The sequence below is a fragment of the Oreochromis niloticus genome, linkage group LG3 (genome assembly GCF_001858045.2).
Source record: "Oreochromis niloticus isolate F11D_XX linkage group LG3, O_niloticus_UMD_NMBU, whole genome shotgun sequence".
Classification (NCBI taxonomy): domain Eukaryota; kingdom Metazoa; phylum Chordata; class Actinopteri; order Cichliformes; family Cichlidae; genus Oreochromis; species Oreochromis niloticus.
This window is the reverse complement of record NC_031967.2, coordinates 38,020,012-38,040,564: the sequence shown is the minus strand read 5'-3', so window position 1 is coordinate 38,040,564 and position 20,553 is coordinate 38,020,012. Positions and strand designations below refer to the sequence as shown.

At 40.7% G+C, this 20,553-nt stretch overlaps 2 long non-coding RNA genes across 2 annotated transcripts; one reads left to right on the top strand and one right to left on the bottom strand.

Moving 5' to 3' along the window:
- Positions 1-16,507: 16,507 nt before the first annotated feature.
- On the bottom strand, positions 16,508-17,728 carry LOC112843094 (uncharacterized). Its single transcript, XR_003215217.1, has 3 exons — positions 17,624-17,728; positions 16,987-17,035; positions 16,508-16,899 (listed from the first exon to the last, which is right to left on the bottom strand). It is a non-coding gene; the product is annotated as an uncharacterized LOC112843094 (long non-coding RNA).
- An 81-nt stretch (positions 17,729-17,809) lies between these two features.
- LOC102078998 (uncharacterized) lies at positions 17,810-19,079 on the top strand. The gene is made up of 3 exons (XR_267138.4): positions 17,810-17,920; positions 18,033-18,102; positions 18,235-19,079. It is a non-coding gene; the product is annotated as an uncharacterized LOC102078998 (long non-coding RNA).
- The last annotated feature ends 1,474 nt before the right edge of the window (positions 19,080-20,553 follow it).

Below are 20,553 nucleotides of genomic sequence, written 5' to 3'. Positions count from 1 at the left end.
CTCTCCGTGAGCTCAAGAGCGGTACCATCACCCAGACCCGAGAGAGACGGCCCGCCCTATGTGAGAGAGGGAGTAGCGCTGCAGCAGCGGTGTATTGAGAGCAGTGTATTTCCGTTGGCTGGAGGGATCCCAGAGGAGGTTCATCACTTGGCGGGTGGACAGCAGATCCAGCAAGGCCACCACATTTCGTGTCATTGGCTGAAACGCCACGAAGAGCAAACTGTGCAAACTGAGTTTCGACGTACACAAGCTACGATGGAGGGCTGTGAAGCCAAAAATCCGGCAGCTTAACCACCACAGGAAAAATTAAAACATACAGCTCTGCTATCACTTCCGACATAAATGAAGACAGAAAACTAAACAGCAGTAGCGTTTGTAGGGTTACTGTCTGAAGTTGGGCTAGCTGGTTTATAATGATGCCCCATAGCTACACAGCTATGGTTAGCATAATATAAACACAGTGAAGCTGGAGGATGAACGCTAACTTTTTTTCCTCTCGATAAAAGTTAATGTGAAGGTTCCCGAAGGTTAGGGATGATTGCAATCACATGTCAGGATGCTGTTAAGGGACCAAACTTTAATGAGGAGAACAACTGCAATATAAGGTAATCATTAATATACTGCTGCACAGCTGGGCTGTAGTTACATCGTAATGTTTTAAAAACTGAGCTTTCAAATGAATAGTGATGATTGAAACCGAGACAGGCCCACAGTTTTTAAGGGGCTTGTTCAGATTAAATAGAACAAAATACAAAACATTAAAACATGTTAAAAACACAACAGCTTTAATAAATGCAGAATAGTTTGGACCCGGAAGCAGGGTTCATACGTCGTCACTTAAAGATTGGCTATCCCACCTGCTGTGAAGGTTTTAATGCAGTACAGTTGTTATTATTATCACTTGTCACATCCTGTTTATGACAGTTAAAATAAATAACATTCGTATAAGAAATAAAACTGTCTTGTGTAAACTGTATGTGGTGTTAAATAGGCTGATACTACTGTACTTTAATGTCAGTCATAAGGGTGGTACTTCAAGAGCCACATATTTTATGAGGTGGTACTCATTGTGAAAAGCTTGAGAACCACTGGTTAAGGCCACATGGTTATTGGTTGACCATCGCTGTGTTGTATGGGCTGATACTGGTAGGGCATTTCATTTGTACACACTGTACTGTAGCATGTTGGAGTACCCAGCTGATCATAGGTGAAAACTTTAGGGGCTCATCTCTCCCTCCTTGGCAAACTGTAGGTCCCTTCTCTGTCCCTTTCAGGAAAGCCTAGGTGTGGAGATGCTAGAGTTTCATCCATTACTTCCCCAACTACTTGTCCATCTTCCTCTCGATGGTCTTCTTCCTGTGGCATGTTTTCCTCCTGTATCACAGGCTCCTTCCTGTATGGCATGTGCCTTTCTTCACCCAGTGGTTCATTACCACTGACATCTGGTTTCTCCTGGTCATCATCATGCTCTGTGACTCTCTCTGTACTGGGAACTTGAGGCTGTGTTACCGGCCCATAATAGTACACCCATTCCTCCTCATCATCCTTCCTGGTTTACATGTTCTGTGTCTTTTTCACTCACCCTTCTTTTCTTTTGCTTTGATGATACTTCTGGTTGTGTTTCCAGGGGTAAGTAATCGTATGGCAGCAGCAGGTTGCGGTGCATGATTCTTGACCTTCCTCTCCCTTGCTCTGGTTTCACTTCATACATGGGAGGGCCTTCTGCAACTTGATGGATGGCAACATGGATATCCTGTTCCCAGTGATTATGAAGCTTCCCCGTTCATCCTCTAGGGGTCAGATTTTGGACGAGGACACGATCGCCAGGATATAACACAGAGCTTCTCACTTTCCCATAATAATGTTTTTTCACTCCTGTCTGTTAACTTCCTTGCATTCTCCCATACTATGTAACATGCATCTTGCATTTCTCATGTCCATTTCTCTGTGTAAGTCCAGTGGTCTGTTTTCCCTGTCTCCGAGGTGAGACCAAACAGCAGATCAGTAGGTAACCTTGGGGACCTCCAAAAGTTGAATCTGTTCATCTGGACGTAGCGTTTTGTGGGAGAAACATTTCGTCACTCATCCAAGTGACTTCTTCAGTCTCAGCTGACTGCAGGTTCCCCCAATCTTATAAACAGTACATTTGCATAATGACTGAAGCCAGCCCAGTAAAGGAACAATGGGCTGGGAGGTCAGTTCCTTAATCTTAATTATGCAAATTCTTATGACCATTGATCAACAACCACTGACCACAACCCACTGACCAATGGCCATGAGTACCATTCACAGAGAGTTGGGGGAATTAAAAAACCAGTACGCATGTTGGAAAACTAAATATATGAGCAAAGAAAGTTTCTTCTGCTTATTAATTATCTTAGTTTTTTTCTGGGAATTTCTGTATGCTTTTTGATATCAATTTTCTGCTTCACTGAATAATCACAATTAATGCAGTTATGCGGTATTGTATTTAACCATGACTAAACACCCTGTGGAAATATCTGTTACACTTTTTGTTTGATAAACTATATCACTTGGAAATTCATGCTGATATGTTAGTCTTTAGAAAGCAAACCTCCTACCTTATATTCTCTACTAGAAACAAAATAAAACCTCTTTTTTAATTAAAACAAAAAAACAAAGCAGGTCACTCACACGTTAGTTGTTTATACTTCAGTCATTTGAAATATTGTAGGCATGACAGATAAGATGAATCACGTTTTCAAGGTTTGTGTTTAGGTGTGAGGTGAGAAAATTTGATTTTAATACTGATTTATGTTCATGAAATGACTTGTTTCACTTGTGAAGTCTAAGTTGTGTGTTAACATATCAAAGAAAAATGAAACAGTGCATTTAAAAACAATGTTGTAATCTCCTATAATTATAATAATCCCTGAGCCAGTGGGGAAAAATGCTGACGCTCTGGTCACCTTGGAAGTGGAGAGAGCAATGAGAAAATTTTCCTACAGAAATGAACCATGAAAACAACGAGAGCAAATTAAGCTCTACATAATGCATCCATCATAACATTCTTTGAACCCTTAAGGCTGTGAAAACAACCACCGAGTTGATTTGGGTTCTATAAAGAACACAAAAATGTTGGAGGAATCTGGTTAGTGTACACTACCACATTAAGGAAGTGACTGTTTCTCAACAATAACATAGTTGAACTGGCAAGAATTAAATTTCTGGGAGAAGCAGTACATAGTAGTTGTAGTATTAGAAGTAGTAGAAGTAATAAGTCTAATAATAGATCTTGGGTCCCTGGGTCATGCTCTGGTGTCAATGAAAGAGGAGCGAGCATTATTAACATTCACCTAATGAAAAATACAAAAAATTAAAAAGCATTCAAAACATCACAGCTTGCTTTGCAACATGCAAAACCTCCTTCCTCCTCCCTCCTTCCACCTGTGATATGAACACTCACTAATGATTTAAAGTGCTGTATAAAGTGCAGATATCAGTTTACCACACATTCTAACACCATAGAAGGAAGATTGGAAATAAGCAAAACTGAAAAGGTGGGTGTCCTTTAACACTTGTTAAACTATTTGTTTGCTTTTGGTTGTTTTCTGTTTGTGTCCATGTAGGTACTGTTTAATCTGACATATTTCTTTTTTGTCAAAATTCCAAAATGCAGAAAGACAAATGCAAAAAGCTGCAATTGCTACAGATTTTTTTCTTTATACTGACTGAAATTGACGTAAACTGTGTAGATATAAGAGCAATTTAGAAAATAGTGTTGTTTTGTTATAATAAAATGTATTTGAAGTTTGTGTTAGCAACATGCTTTACTGAAAACATCAGTATATCATTTTTGGTTCTTTTCTTTCAGGACAAATACACATGCAGCTGTAATATAAACACTTAATCCATCTGATTGTCTTCTAGATGTCAGTAAGCTCTTCCTCTTCCAGTGACTCCACTCTTCACCCAAACCTTTCCTCCATTAACACCCACGTTCCAGTTGACCTTGAATGCCTCATGTCAGAACCAGGCTCTCTCATCTTCACTACATTCAGCATCACAAATTTCTTCCTCCTCCTCCCGCTCTGCATCTTCATCCTCTACCACGGCTTCCAAGAATGGCGTAAGAAGTGCTCCACCTCTACGATAGGCCACTCTGACAGCTTCACCTACCACCTGGTCATCATGGAGCTGGTCGGCATCTCAGGGAACATCTTAAGCTGCTGTGGTATCTACAAGAAAAATTTGAACATGTTAAAAGTAGGGGACACTCTTTTTACTTTGACATGGCACGGAGAGAATTACTTTCACACCCTGACCTGCGTGGAGCACTATCTGGCTGTTGTTCACCCCATAACTTATGTGAGCCTGAAAAACCAAAGAGGGATCAGAATCCGAAACATAAGTATTGGCTGTATTTGGCTGTTTTGCTTTATAGGTATAGGCTGGGTGACGAATAATAATGCCTTTCTCTTTTTGGATTTTTGCCATTTGATACTATTGCTCATGGTTGTCTCCTTCTGCAGCCTTTCTGTTCTTTGTGGTTTGATTCATTCAGGCCCAAGAAAACACGGTGGAGGCTTTGACCAGTCAAAGCAGAGAGCATGTTACACCATTACAGCTGTACTTGTGCTGCTGGTATTAAGGTTTTCCTGGGGCCTGGTTTGGGCTGTACAATACATTTCAAGAGAAAATGTTAATTGTGTTACAATGGGAAGCGAAGTCTGGTTTAATCTGCCGAGCAGTCTGGTGTTACCACTGCTATTTCTACACAGAAATGGTAAATGTGTGAGCTGTACAAGCAACAATCAGTAAAAAATAGGGCTACAATTGAATTTAAAAAATGGTTCCAGTTTTATGTATATACAAATGATACTGAAAAAAATTGGTAGTATCTCAAGTGTGTCTTTCAGAGAGTCTTTAGCAGATTCACTTGCCAGAAGTGTCTTACCCTTAAAAATGCACTGTCTTAGCATCGGTTTGGAGACAGTACAATTCATATAAGTTTAGATGTTTTCATGTGTTCATTCCTGAATGAAAACATCTAAACTTATAAAAATGGTTCTTAATGTCATCAAACAGATTCGAAGACAATACGTTTTTAGGTGTAAGAGATGAACTGGGTCGTGTGATTAAAGAGTGATGGATGAAGGTGTATTTATGCTCAGATAATGGGGCCTGTTTATATCAATGTGGCCATCATTGTATTAATCTTTTGACTGCAGAGGAAAAAACACATTTGCTACCAACTTAGAATAAATAGAATCTTGCTTGCAGAAATCTCACGCTAAATCTACTGGCAGTTTAGTAACATAAAATTATTCGATTAGTGATCAGTGTATCAGTGTAAACCTGCCCACTGTTTACAGCAAAGGTAAATTACTGCACTTTATCATATATAGCTCATATAACTTTATGCGAACTTAATAGTCCAACACCATCAGCTGTTGAGCTGTCGACTTTGTGTTTCCACTGTTATTACTGTAAAATGTATACCTGTATCCTAGAATAATGATTGTTACAGTGTAACATGTGTAATGCTTTTAAAATGTTGTACTTCAAAGTAAAGAGAACAAAGCACAAATGCTGGTACTGAATTTTTTTTTATGTTATTTTTTAATTTTTTTACTTTTGCCGCCCCATTGGCCATGTCTCTCTTGGAATGAGACTTTTCACCTGGATAAATAAAGGATAATAATAATATTAATAACAATCATCATAGTAATAAATTGTGTAAAATACTACCAACACTACTCAGTGCTATTTTTTAACACTAACACCAGTGTTGAAAATTGTTGACACTGCTCAGTGTTAGTCATTTACTCTATAATTTGGTACCGTGTTAAAATAACACAAGGTCATTGTTAGAAAATATAAAACTTGCAAAGGTTTAAATTTAACACTCTGTCAATTTAACACTGGTGATTTTGCAGCATAGATTCAACTACAGCATCAGAACATACAACAATATTTCCCTGTACTTACGGTCTGCTTTTTCCTGGTATATGGTGAAATAAAAGCTGTGATGCTGTTCTGTCCAGAACCAGCACTCATTTGATTGTAAAATTATACAGAACCCCAAAGGGGCTGAACTGCATTGTTCACACAAATCCAAATGATCCACATCAGTCACACAAATTTTAGCATAATTAACCATCACAACTTTTTTGATTGCATATAAACATTACAGTCAGTCAGTCCTAAATGAGGTAGTTGGACCCAAGGTACAGGATTTTGCACACATGATGCAGAGTTCATCAAGTCACAGAGGTCAACCTAGTAAGAAAAGAAAAGCTAATTCATTATTTTAATAGTTTTCTGTTAGTATTTTATTCCTTAATTCATATGAAAAGTAGTTCACTAGCTGTATCAAGGTGTACATTACATCTTTTTTATGCATATATATTTTCACAGCATCACCACTTTATTTCACTTTATTTCTCCAAAACAGACTGGTGACATGCTCATGACCCTGAAAGCAACAAATGCTAATTAATTATAAGGATACAGTAAGTTAACAAAACATAATACACACATGGATGGCATGTGTGTATCATGGATGATACTAGTTATTTCAAACTGATACAATACCGATACTTGGATCTAAGTAGTTGCCGATACTGAGTACAAAAAACGATACTTCTACCATACGCACAAAAAATGCAACGAATTGGAGGACAGGTTTTATTTTATTCTCTGTCGATAAAAAATAAAATATTAATAAAAATGACCACAAAAATAAAATTTCGAGTGAAAAATAAACACTTCCGTTAAATTATCGCAGAGTGTCTACAGTGTAACCAGACAAACAAAATAACTAAAGTATTAATTAATGAACCTATTGAGTATCCACATTGTAAAAAAAATAATAATAATAGTGAACTACTTGGGACTCTCTCCAGCTTTCAGATTGAAAAATAAACACTTCTGTTCAGAAAAAAATAAATACGAATTAGGTTTCAGAATAAAATAAATGCTTCTCTTGAATTATTGCAGAATATCCATATTATATCCAAACAAAATAGTGAACTATTTGCCACTATCTATAGCTTTCACATTCACATAACATTAATAAACCACCTATTGCAGAGTGTCCACATTTTAATCAAACCAAAAAACTTCAGTCAGCAAGCATGGTGTGACCTCTGAACTAAGCTGTTTTGGGGAAAGTGAGATGCAGGTTCTTTTTGATGAAAAGAATCATGTCTGAATGATCATATGTGAGCCTGTTTCTGCTTTCATTCACAATGTGTGACATTGAGCTGAACAGCCTTTCACTATCAACGCTTGTGCACGGTGCTGAAAGGTATCTGCCCGCCAGTTTAGCCAGGTCTGGGAACTGCACTTTATTAACCATCCAGTATTGTAGTGGTTTGTCTTCTTGTAAAATTGTGGCCTTTCCAAGTTTCTATCTCTGCACTACAACCTACCGCAGCTCTACCCACCGATGCTGATGCCTGCTCATCTGCAATTTCATCAAACATGCTGTCCAGACTAGTTGTGGGCTGGTCACTGCATGCTTTTTTTTGAAGGTGGTTCATTCAGGTCATGATCCTCCTGCTAGTCTGTCTTCGTTTCGCTATATCCCAGGTCTGAAGCATGCAATCAAAAGCAGCTGCGATGGTTGGGCTGGTGTACGAGCCCCTGAATGACTTTGCATGTAGTGTGACTTGATGACGAACAAACTCCTCATCAGTCCACTGCGCCTTTAAACTGAGGAGTGACATCGGGCACACACCACTTGTCCAAATGTCTGTAGTGAAACTTAAGGCTGAAACGTCCTGCATGAGGTTATGCATGTGTTTTTCTACCTCTTCAAAACGTTTTGGCACCATTATGTGCGTGATGTATAGGCAGCTGGGAATCTAATATCGCGGCTTGAGTATGCTGAGAAGACGGCAAAATCCTACGTTTTTCTCGACAAACAGTGGCTGGTCATCCAGGGCGATAAAACGAGTCAGAGCCTCTGTTATTTTAACTGCCCGTGGATTTTCTCTTGACATTTTTTGTCACTTTTCCAAAACTTGAGTTAAAGTTGGCTGTTCTGCTCTTGCGTTAGCCTTATCAAAGTCAGTGTACTCGAGCGCATGATGTGTCCTCAGGTGTTTTATTAAACTGCTTGCACTGAATGATGTACTCTCCTTCCGTCCCCTGGACACCTTACCAGTACTCATTTTGCACTCGGCCTTGCTTCTGTCATCTTCACATATTATGAAATAAATCCACACTGCTGACATTTTATCTAAAAATTTACAACAGAAAGCACAAGCCACCCTCTGATTCACCTATTTGGACATCAGTGGACAGTGACACTCACAGCGGGGAATGATCAAAATAGTGGAGAGGCTTACTCTTTGATGATAGTTCCTCCTGCTATTCCTCATCAATACCTTCAGTTTCCTGATGAACTCTTGTAACAGCTCATTTTTTCTTTGTTAACGGACGGATGGTATGTGTTCTGGAGATATTTGACTGTGGTTGGCTTTCTTGCATCTTCATTGTGGTTCCTGTTGGGCTGTGGGATACCCAGGTACTTGAAGTTGTCCTATATGTCCATTATCCTGCCATTTAGCAACTCCACCATTTTCTTTCTTGGCAACTATTTGGCCAATCTTACCCAGCTTAATTTGGCATCTGATTTTGGGGCAAACAGCTATCAGGACAGTGTGTCACTTTGGTATATTGTGCAGTGACTTGTGCAAATGGCTACAAGCTGGACTCCAGTGTTGTCTTCCCCAGCTGAGTGGAATCCATGTGTCCCTCAACTTTGACAAGATTCCCAGTCCCTGCACTGGCCACACAGCCCCACAGCATAATGGAACCACCACCATATTTCACTGTAGGTAACAGGTGTTTTTCTTGGAATGCTGTGTTCTTTTTCCTCCATGCATAACGCCCCTTGTTATGCCCAAATAACTCAATTGTTTTTAGTTTCATCAGTCCACAGCACCTTATTCCAGAATGAAGCTGGCTTGTCCAAGTGTGCTTTAGCATACCTCAAGCGCAGTGTTGGGTAAGTTACTTTAAATTAGTAACTTAGTTACATTACTAGTTACTTCCATCAAAAGTAACTCAGTTACTTCAAGTTACTCGTTACTTTCAAAGTAACTAGTTACTAGGGAAAGTAACTTTGGTTTTACTCAGACTTCTCTTGTTAATGTGTTGCTTCCATAACTGGATACCCAGCAAGAGTGCCAGTCTTCTAGCTTGCTTACTTGCCACAAGTGCACTGTGCCACCTACCAATAGAAAGGAAAAGATAATGTGCATATTTCCAGGAGAGAAATCCCACGCCTGGACCGTCGTTGACCGCCGCCATGATTATACCTACGTCACAGCGTCATGTGGGCTTTTTACATCCAACACAAAAACTGCAGTCGTGGTGCTTTTGATTGTACTCAGAACTCAGAAATTCTGCCTTCTGAATAGGAAGATGTAGGTAACACCAGACTGCAGATGAGCTGCATACAGAGCTGGACTGGGACAAAAAATCGGCCCGGGCATTTTGACTAGAGACCGGCCCACCATTATAGGAAAAATCATAAAGCCTTTGAATGAAAACAAACACTGTTGTGACAGTGATGTACACTGTTCTGATGGTATATATGTATCAATCTATCAATCGTTTGTTGTAAGACTCAGATAATTATTTAATAACAGCCAGACATTTTAAATGAGAATAAGAAAATATTTCTTTGTGTCCCCCTTTCCCTGTTAATGCCCTACCTGCCCCCCTGGCAAAACTTTGCTAGACCCGCCCCTGCACAGTTACCAGCTGTCAGCTACGTAGAAAAGGATCCTGGTGTTATTTGTCTCTCAGAAACAGCTCATAACTTCCCTTCAACCCATTCATGTCACCTAAAAGGTAAACCTGTTTCTCCATCACCTGTTCAGCTCTGATGATTCAGTAAGGACATCTCCTGGTTTCATCTTCATGTTTCCCTCTCACCAGATAACCAAACCAATATCATGACCAGCAGTTTTTACAGCTGTGGCTCCAGCAAACATCAGCTGATACTAGAAAGTAATATTAAATAAATTCTAACAACAGCTGATCAAACGTGCTGCTGTTGTTTAATGCGACATCCGCTGGTTTCCTCTTTCTGGCGCGAAGTGGGCGATAAACAAACAAGGGAGAAAAGCCGATCAGCTGATCATTGATCAGTTTCATGATTGAAGTGGAAGGAGAGAATGAGAGAAGAAGAGGCAGCTGTGCAGCAAAGACACAGAATAACTCCAGCTTTGTGTCTTTTTCATTGTAGCTGAAGTCCGGGACAAACTGTGTTTCTTTTCACCTCAATACGAAACGCGTAATATTTTCTCTGAATACGAGACGATTCTGTTTTTTAGGGGACAGTTGTCAACTCTAATAATTAACCGTATGAACAAAATAAAGTTCAACATCAGTAACATAGCACCCACCCAGCTGTATAGAAACCCCGTCATGCTAGCTAGCACGCAGTACGAAAAAGTCAGCATAACGAAAATAAACTCCACCTAAACTTGGTTTATATCTGACTCCGATAGACTGCAGGTCATAACTTCTTACCTGAAGTTCAGTTCACCTGACACTCGGACGGGCGGCCGCTTCGGGTCTCTCCTCTTGCCTCCCCTTTCTCTCATCCACCTGCTGGCTTCCACCACTTGCTAATGTCACTGAATCTGTGGAAGCTCTGCGATAACCACCACACGAAGTAACAAATAACGAGCCTATCTAAATCCCAGTAACGAGTAACGCGTTTCTGATTTTGGCATAATAACTAGTTACTGTGCTCGTTACGACAATAATAACGTAGTTACTGTAACGCGTTACTTAATAACGCGTTAGTCCCAACACTGCTCAAGCGGCTCTGTTTGTGCTGTGGGTGGAGAAAAGGCTTCCTCTGCATCACTCTCGCATACAGCATCTCCTTGTGTAAAGTGCGCCGAATGGTTGAACGATGCACAGTGACTCCATCTGCTGCAAGATGATGTTGTAGGTCTTTGGTGCTGGTCTGTGGGTTGACTCTGACTGTTCTCACCATTCGTCGCCTCTGTTTCTCTGAGATTTCTCTTGGTCTGCCACTTCGAGCCTTAACTTGAACTGAGCCTGTGGTCTTCCATTTTCTCAATATGTTCCTAACTGTGGAAACAGACAGCTTAAATCTCTGAGACAGCTTTCTGTATCCTTCCCCTAAACCATGATGGTGAACAATCTTTGTCTTCAGGTCATTTGAGAGTTGTTTTGAGACCCCCATGTTGCTACTCTTCAGAGAAAATTAAAAGAGGAGGGAAACTTACAATTGACCCTCTTACATACTCTTTCTCATTATTGGATTCAGTTGTGTATGTAGGTCAGGGGTCACTGAGCTTACCAAGCCGATTTGAGTTCCAATAGAGCTGGGCGATATAAGATTTTTTCATATCACGATATGCTTTTTTCATTTCAGGCGATAACGATATATATCACGATATAAGCCAAATAACTATATATGTAAGATTTAAATGTGATGTTGCTCACAAATAAAATGTGAAATAATCAGCAGCTTGTTTTGATTTAAATATTCATTTTCCATAATAAGTTCAACAGGGCAGATGTACTTAAAATGAGGCTTCAGTTTTATGGTAAAAATGGTAAATGGCCTGCATTTGTATAGCGCTTTACTCAGTCCCTAAGGACCCCAAAGCGCTTTACACTACATTCAGTCATTCACCCATTCACGCACACATTCACACACTGGCAATGGCAAACTACGTTGTAGCCACAGCTGCCCTGGGGCGCACTGACAGAGGCGAGGCTGCCGGACACTGGCGCCACCGGGCCCTCTGACCACCACCAGTTTTATGCAAAATAAAGGCAAATATTACAATCTACACAAAAGGCAGCCGCTAAAGCGTTTAAGTTTCAAAATAGAACAAACAAAACAGACTACTAAACTGTCAGTTCCACTTAGAAACAAAATATTAATTCTAAAAATAAATCTTAGTTTATTTTACAGAAAAAGAGACAAAATTGACCAACTTACATAATATTGCTTTGGAAGCGCTGTCTGAGAGAAATGTTTATGTCCAGGGAGTTGGTAACGAGGATCTATTACCTTAATTAGCTGCTTGAATCCTTCATTTTCGACCGTGTTTATTGGTAGCATGTCTTTAGCAAGACAGTAAGCTATGGCATTCGTTATGTTGCTATGGCTCTTACCTTTTTTGTCATATGGTAAGACGCTGGCGAAAGCAGACTCAATTGACTGTTGCTGCTTCACAGGGATTCCCCTGGTTTTTTTCGATGACGAATTAGCGCTTTCAGTCAGAGATTGAGCGTGCTCCAGTGGGTGGCACTGCTTCAGGAGATAAAAAAGGTTTGTTGTATTTCCAGACTTTGTGGGAACATGTTTTCAGCACAATTTACAGTGCGCGTTACGCTGTTTTTTGTCAGACTTCAAATAGCCGAAATACCTCCACACTACGGAACTTCTCTGGCCTTTCCTTTCGACAATCTCTCCGACATTGGAACCGTCATCTGTGTTCCCTTCGTGTTCTGGTCACCAAAAACCCGGCACGGCGGCTGGCTGCTTCTCAAACAAATACACACGCGTGCCTTGGCACTTGAGCTGTACGTAACAAGTTACGTGACGCTGCGGCTGTGATTGGTTCGGCTCTGCGCTACTTAATTTTTATTGGCTATTGGTTTTTTTTATAAGACAGGAAGAGAGAGATGAGGTCTATCGCAATAGTTTCATTTTTCTATCGAGAAAAAGTTATTTCGCAATACATATCGTTATCGTTTTATCGCCCAGCTCTAAGTTCCAATAATTAGTTCTAAAGGTTTTGTAATCAATAAAATAACAACAGTGCCCAAATTTATGCACCTGCCTGATTTTGTTTAAACAATTATTGCGCACTTTCTGTAAATCCAATAAACTTCATTTCACTTTTCAAATATTACTGTGTGTGTCTCCTATATGATATATTTAACTGACATGTTTTTATTGTAATAACCAACAATTTATACAGGAAAATAATGACTATTAACAAGGTTGCCCAAACTTTTGCATCCCACTGTACACTAAGCATAATTGCGCCTCTAAAATAATAGCATGGTTTGATCTGTTCAGTTAAATAATATAAGTTTAACCTGGCTATTTAAATAGTAGTGTATGGTTTTAGATAAGACACTATTCTGCACAGATGTGCAGAATCTACAGATTACCAGCAACATTTTCCAGGTCAGTCAATGCAACTGATTTTTCACAAGCTAATTTTAAAAGGTTGTCCAACAACGTGGTGTAATAAGGGGATATTGTATTAAAAAAAAAATTAGTACACATGAGGCAAAACTAAAGACATGAGTGTTACAGCCTTTGCCATATTTTGGATCACGGTGGCTGGATATTGCTCCATGTGTGTGATCTGTGCCTTTAAGTATCTCTGCAGTTCCTTCCTGACTGGAGAACTGGCAGCTGCTGATTGGTTCCATCATCAAGTGCCTGTTTTATAAACCTTCTCCAGCAGTTGCCTCCTGGCAGCAACTGACAGCAGGCTGAGGGAGTGGAACCAGCAGGTGATGGATGGTCATGATGCTTTCCAGGAAGGCATAGTAGAAAGTCATCATGATGGGTGTGCTGACTCCAAAGGAGTTGAGTTTTCTAAGGAGGTATAGCCGTTGGTGGCACCTCCTGAGAATTTCCTCTATGTTGGCAGAGAATTTCAGGAGGTTGTCAAAGATGGTTCCCAGGTATTTGTACTCCTCAACTACCTCCACTGGCTTCCCGTGGATGGTGGTGGTGACTGAAGCAGCCAGATCCCTCTGCCTACTGGAGAAGGTCACCACCATCTCTTTGGTTTTGCTCGCGTTCAGTTCAAGTTTGGAGCTGTCCCACCACTCTACAAACTCCTGAAGAGCGGGCCCGAACTGTGTCGTCAGCCTATTTAACCAGGTGACAGTTGGGCTGTGTGGCTCTGCAGTCATTGGTGTAGAGGATGAAGAGCAGGGGGGAGAGCACACAGCCCTGGGGGGAACCAGTGGAGGTGGAACGGAGACTGGAAAGAGACTTGTTGACCCGAACTTTCTGAATCCTGTTGGTCAAAAAGTCCAATATCCACAGGATTAGCTGATCATCCAGGTGAAATCGGGTGGAAAGTTTAGTGGCCAGGATATGAGGCTGCAGAGTGTTGAATGCTGATGAGAAATCAGCAAACAGAAGTCTGGCGGAGGAGTCAGGGAGCTCCAGATGTTTGTGGATGGAGTCCAAGATGAAGATTTTGACATCATCATCACCTCTCTGTGCACGGTAAGCAAACTGGAGTGGGTCCATCAGGGGGTCAGTTGCTCTTACGGTGTGCTGTTTTACGATCTTCCCCATGGCCTTCATCACCAGGGAGGTGAGGGCCACAGGACGAAGATCATTCAGAGACTTTGGGTTGTTTCTTTTGGGGATGGGGATGACTGTGGAGTATTTCCACAGCTGAGGGACGGTGTGACTGTCAATTGAGTGTTGAAATAGAGTCCGGAACACACTTCCTAGTTCCCCTGCACAGTGCCTAGGAACTTGACTGCTCATGTTGTCAGGGCCGGGTGAGCTCCTCTCCCTGGTCCTCCTGAGGGCTCTCACCACGTCCTCAGTGCTGAAGGTGAGTGCAGAGCTGCCAGGTTTGAGTGAGGATCTGGACTCCTCAAGCTGGGCCATGTTGTCGGTCTCAAACCTGGTGTAGAAAGCGTTGAGGTCGTCAGGGAGGGAGGAGGGGTTGCTGCCCTCCACCTGGATGGTTCTGGGGGTGGTGACCGCAGTATTCACAGAGACCATGGTTTTCAGGCCCTGCCATTCACCCTTGTGGTGAATTTTTTTTCAACTGTGTTTTTATACTCAAGTTTAGCAGTTTTTATGGCCCTCTTCACCTCCCTGTTGACCTCCTTTTTGTCCAGTGCAGAGCCGGTGAAGAAAAATCCTCCTTTTTTTGTTAAGGATTTCCTTGAGTCCTTGGTGATCCAGGGTTTGTTGTTGGGGTAGAATAGATGGAGACTGTTTTTGAGGGGATAATGTCAACACAGAAGGAGATGTATGATGTCACCGTGTTGACTTGTTCGTCAATGTCATCAGAGGGAGAAGGAAGGCTGTCCCAGTCAGTGGCTTTGAAACATCCTTGTAGGGTAAGGATACTTTCCTCTGTCCACTGCTTGATGTTTTTGGTGACCTTTCTAATCCTCTTGATGACTGGGGTGTAAGCAGGGGCCAGCAGGATGGTGTGGTGGTCTGCTGAGCCGAGAGGGGTGAGGGTGAGGGCTTTAAATGCATCTGGTACAGAGCCATAGCATTTATCCAGAGTCTTCCCCTGACATGTGCTGCATGAAACATACTGTTGGTATCCCTTAAGCGACTTGTCAGGGGAACAGTGGTTGAAATCACCCAGGAGGAACTTGGGAGAGTCCGGTGATAATTGTTCCAGTTTGTACAGAGTGTTGGTGATGTACTCTGTGGCTTAAGCGCTCGTTGTTTGTGTGTCTCCCTCTTTAGTCTGGCTGTCGCCCCACTCTTCTTTAATCCCCTCCTGGTTACCTTGTTATTGTGAGTTTTTCGCTTTCCGTGTCCACGGAGTATTTCCTCGGGAAGGTAGTCCGTGGAAGCGGAGCGGAAAAGCCGGAGGCCGGGCTGCAGCTGTGAGAAAATTTTCCTACAGAAATGAACCATGAAAAAAATATACAGAGAGGGGAAATTAGGCTCTACACCAGCCATTTATCATCACATTCTCTGAACCCTGTGAAAACAAACCCCATCTATGTCATCACGAGCTGATTTGGATTCTGTAAAGAATGAAGCAAAGTTGGAGGACTCTGGTTAGTGTACACCACCACACTGAAGGAAGTGACTGTTTCTCCAAAATAACAATAAAAAATTGAACTACAAAGAATGACATTGCTCGGAGGTGTAGCTAGTAGTAGTATGTAGTAGTAGCAGCAGTAGTATTAGTAGTAATAATTTTAATAATATGTCTTGGGTCCTTGGGTCATACTTTGATCTGCATGAAAGAGGAGTGAGCAATGTAAACATTTACCAAAAAAATCATTAAAACGTGTTCAAAACATTACAGCTTGCTTTGCAACATGCAAAACCTCCCTCCTCCTCCCTCCTTCCACCTGTGACATGAAGACTCACTAAGGCTTTAAAGTGCTGTACGTATGGATCACATATCAGTTTACCACACACTCTAACACCACAGAAGGAAGATCCGAAGTAAACACCACTGAAAAGGTGGGTGTCCTTTAACACTTGTTAACTTGTTTGTTTGCTTTTGTTTGTTTTTTGTTTCTGTTTATGTAGGTACTGTTTAACCTGAGATATTTATATTTTGTCTAAATTTTAAAATGCAGATCCCATCAATGAAAGACAAATGCAAAAAGCCGCAATTGCTACAGATTTTTTTCCTTAAACTGACTCAAATAAACTTAAATTCTGTTATTTATATGTATAGATATGAGAGCAATTTAGGAAATACCATTGTTTTGTTTATAATAAAAGGCATTTTAAGTTTGTGTTAGCAACATGCTTTACTGAAAACATCAGTATATCATTATTGCTTCTTTTCTTTCAGGACAAATACACATGCAGCTGATGTAATATTAACATTTTATTCATGTGATTGTCTTCTAGATGTCAGTAAGCTCTTCCTCTTCCAGTGACTCCACTCTTCACATAAACCTTTCCTCCATTAACACCCACGTTCCAGTTGACCTTGAATGCCTCATGTCAGAACCAGGCTCTCTCATCTTCACTACATTCAGCATCACACATTTCTTTCTCCTCCTCCCTCTCTGCATCTTCATCCTCTACCATGGCTTCCAAGAATGGCGTAAAAAGTGCTCCACCTCTACGATAAGCCACTCTGACAGCTTCACCTACCACCTGGTCATCATGGAGCTGGTCGGCATCTCAGGGAACATCTTCAGCTGCTGTGGTATCTACAAGAAAGATTTGAACATGTTAAAAGTAGGGGACACTCTTTTTACTTTGACATGGCACGGAGAGAATTACTTTCACACCCTGACCTGCGTGGAGCACTATCTGGCTGTTGTTCACCCCATAACTTATGTGAGCCTGAAAAACCAAAGAGGGATCAGAATCCGAAACATAAGTATTGGCTGTATTTGGCTGTTTTGCTTTATAGGTATAGGCTGGGTGACGAATAATAATGCCTTTCTCTTTTTGGATTTTTGCCATTTGATACTATTGCTCATGGTTGTCTCCTTCTGCAGCCTTTCTGTTCTTTGTGGTTTGATTCATTCAGGCCCAAGAAAACACGGTGGAGGCAGGGAGAAGTTTGGCCAGTCAAAGCAGAACGTGTTTTACACCATTGTAGTCATACTGGGGCTGCTGGTATTAAGGTTTTCTTGGGGTCTGGTTTGGGCTGTACAGTGCATTTCAAGACAAAATGTTAATTGTGTTACAATGGGAAGTGAAGTCTGGTTTAATCTGCCGAGCAGTCTGGTGTTACCACTGCTATTTCTACACAGAAATGGTAAATGTGTGAGTTGTATAAGCAACAATCACTTAAAATAGGTCTAAATTTGAATAAACTATGTATATGTATATATATATAAATAATAATGAAAAAAACAAAAAGGTATATCCCAAGTGTGTCTTTCAGAGAGCATTTAATAGAGTCACTTGCCACAGGTGTCTTACCCTTGTTTTTGGAGACAGTACCATTTATATATGTAGCCAAGTGAAATAATACTTCGCATGGAAAGGGTTTAAAAAGAGAGGATTGTGTTTTTGACTGGTTGCCTGTCTACCAGAGGTCTGTTGTAGGGTTGTCATGGTGATGACTAGACCTCGCGTTTTGGGGGTATACTGTCCCTTTAAGAGCCGCCGTAAGCTAGAGCACGCATGCACTCAAGTTTGTGTCACACACTGAGCGCTGTGAGCGGGAGCGCTGGAGAGTAGAGACTGCAAAGGATTCTGTGGCTAGCTACACAAGAGGTAAATGTGCTAAAAAGCGTAGCATACTGCAAAATATTGTCACCAATGTTGTAGTAGACTGTAATTAGCTTAATCTTTAGCGATAACTCCATGTTTGTGACCATTTCTGTAGAGTTCTTAATGTGCGACGGGTGTACGTTTAATGGTCACGTGCTGTGAGAAGGACTGAAGAGCGGGTTGGCGTGAGTAGTGACAGTGTCCTAACAGATTTCAAAGTTGTTAAGTTTATACTGTTTTTCACTGTGAAATTGTGGGATGTAAACAATGTGTTTATTTGTTTTGTTTTCTCTTTTTTTGTATTTGTTTCTTGACAGGTCACTACTGTTGTCTATACTGTTTGAATTTAACGTGTACATATGATAGTTACTGCTCTCTCAGACCCTGAAAGACAGTTTTAGGCTGAGCCAGTGGAATAGTTAAATTTTGCCGTTTCACTCAAAACTACAGAATTCAAACTGTGCTCCTCCGAGTACAGTCGGAGAATAAAAAAGCCCACAAAAGAGTATTTCCTGTGTCCTGTCTCATTCCCCATGACCGGGCCACATATAAGTTTAGATTTTTTTATGCTTCATTTCCTGAATGTTACCAAACAGATGGAAAGACATTACATTTTTAAGAGTAAGACATAACTTAGATCTTGGCATTAAGAGTGACGTATGAAGTGAATTTATGCTTGGACGAAGGGGCCTTTTTATATCAATGTGGCCATCGTCTTAATCTATCTGCTAAGCAACAATTTTATGTGTGTGCATGAATACATATTGTAATGCATTAGGAGTATTTATTTTTGGCCCATTGAGTCTCTATAATAATCATGGTAATACAAAACTCCAATTTTCACCGTATACAAAGAAAGAAAAAAGTAAAGAAAGAAAGGAAGAAGACCAAGTCTAAAGTCCTACTATTGTTTCTTGACATGTTTTTTTTTTTTCTTTTACTGTTATTTACCTTTAGGAGTTGTGTGAAAATATGATATTTCTGTATCACTGTATGCCCTTCTAATATATAATAATTAAATTTTTTGCTTCAAATATTATCAGTTGCTATGTCTTAAAAGCACAAGTTTCATGTATTAAAAAATACTAATAAAAACATGAAAAACTTTAAATCTATTCTTTTAACTCTGAACCTGCATATACATAAGAAAATCCATCCATCCATTTGCTTCTGCGTATCCTTTTCAGGTTTGCGGGGGGCACTGGAACCTATCCCAGCTGTCTTAGGGCGAGAGGCAGGGTACACCCTGGAGGCTCACCAGTCTGTCACAGGGCTAACACATAGACAAAGACAACCATTCACACTCACATTCACTCCCACATTCACACCTATGGGCAATTTAGAGTTTCCAATTAACCTATCCCCACTAAGTGCATGTCTTTGGCCTGTGGGAGGATGCTGAAATACTTGGAGAGAACCCACGCAAACATGGGGAGAACATGCAAACTCCACACTGAAAGACCCTGGCCTGAGAAAAGAAAAGAAAAGAAAAAGGAAAGAAAATAAATAGAAAAGCAAATACAGATGATCTTATAATTATAATAAGCTATAAAATGTAGCTTAACTTAATTTACCTACACAAACATAAAACTATCAACTATCACCAAGTATCCAACAGACCGTGCCAGAAGACAAAGATGTCTGATAACATTCGAAGCGAGTCTGTCTTTATTAGATTGTAATGTTCTCCCTCAGTACCTGAGGGTGGTGGTGTTCACCCTGCGCTGTGCACTTTCCTACTATGTTGCGTTTCAGGTGTGCTACGAAGCACGTTCTGATTACCTAACATCAGGAATCCGGACAGAAAGCCACACAATAACGATTATCAAGTCAATAAGTCAACACAGGTTTTCACAATTTGGCTTCAAGCACATAATGAGAGAAGTGCATTTGGCAAGTGTACTGGCAGACTGATTTTACAAAGGAATATAAAATGTAACGGGCAGGGCTGGACTGGTAGTCTGCCATACTGGGAATTTGCGTGGTGGGCTGATGCACTGGGTCAATATCGTGTATTTTTTCTCTCGCTGAAAATGCTACGTCCAGATGAACAGAATAACATTTTTGGAACTTATTTTTTTGTTTTTGATATAATTATACAACCTATCAGTTGGCTTGAAGGGCCGCTGTTAGCAGCTGCATTGTCAGCAGTAGAACCAGCAACAGCTAGTAACAAGCTCTCACAGTCAGACAAAGTTGCTGATGCTAGCGTAAGCCATGAGGTAGTGTAGGAGAAGTAAGTAAGTAAGTAAAGTTTATTTATTAAGCGCTTTTCACAGACAGGCAGTCACAAAGCGCTGTACACAAAGATTAAAATAAACAGTACAATCAATAGACATTATACACAATGTAAAAGGTTAAATGTAAGTTAAATAATGTGAAGAATATAAAATACATAGATCAACAAAAGGCTTGTTTGAACAGAAAAGTTTTTAGCTGCCTTTTAAAAGAATCCACAGAGTCAACCATACGTAATTGTGGTGGTAGACTGTTCCACAGCCTTGGTGCAACAGACTGAAAATCTCTGTCCCCTTTTGTCTTCAGTCGTGTACGGGAAACAACCAACAGACTCTCAGTCTGTGAGCGGAGACGACGAGCAGCAGTGTATTTTATAAGAAGCTTGGATAAATAATCTG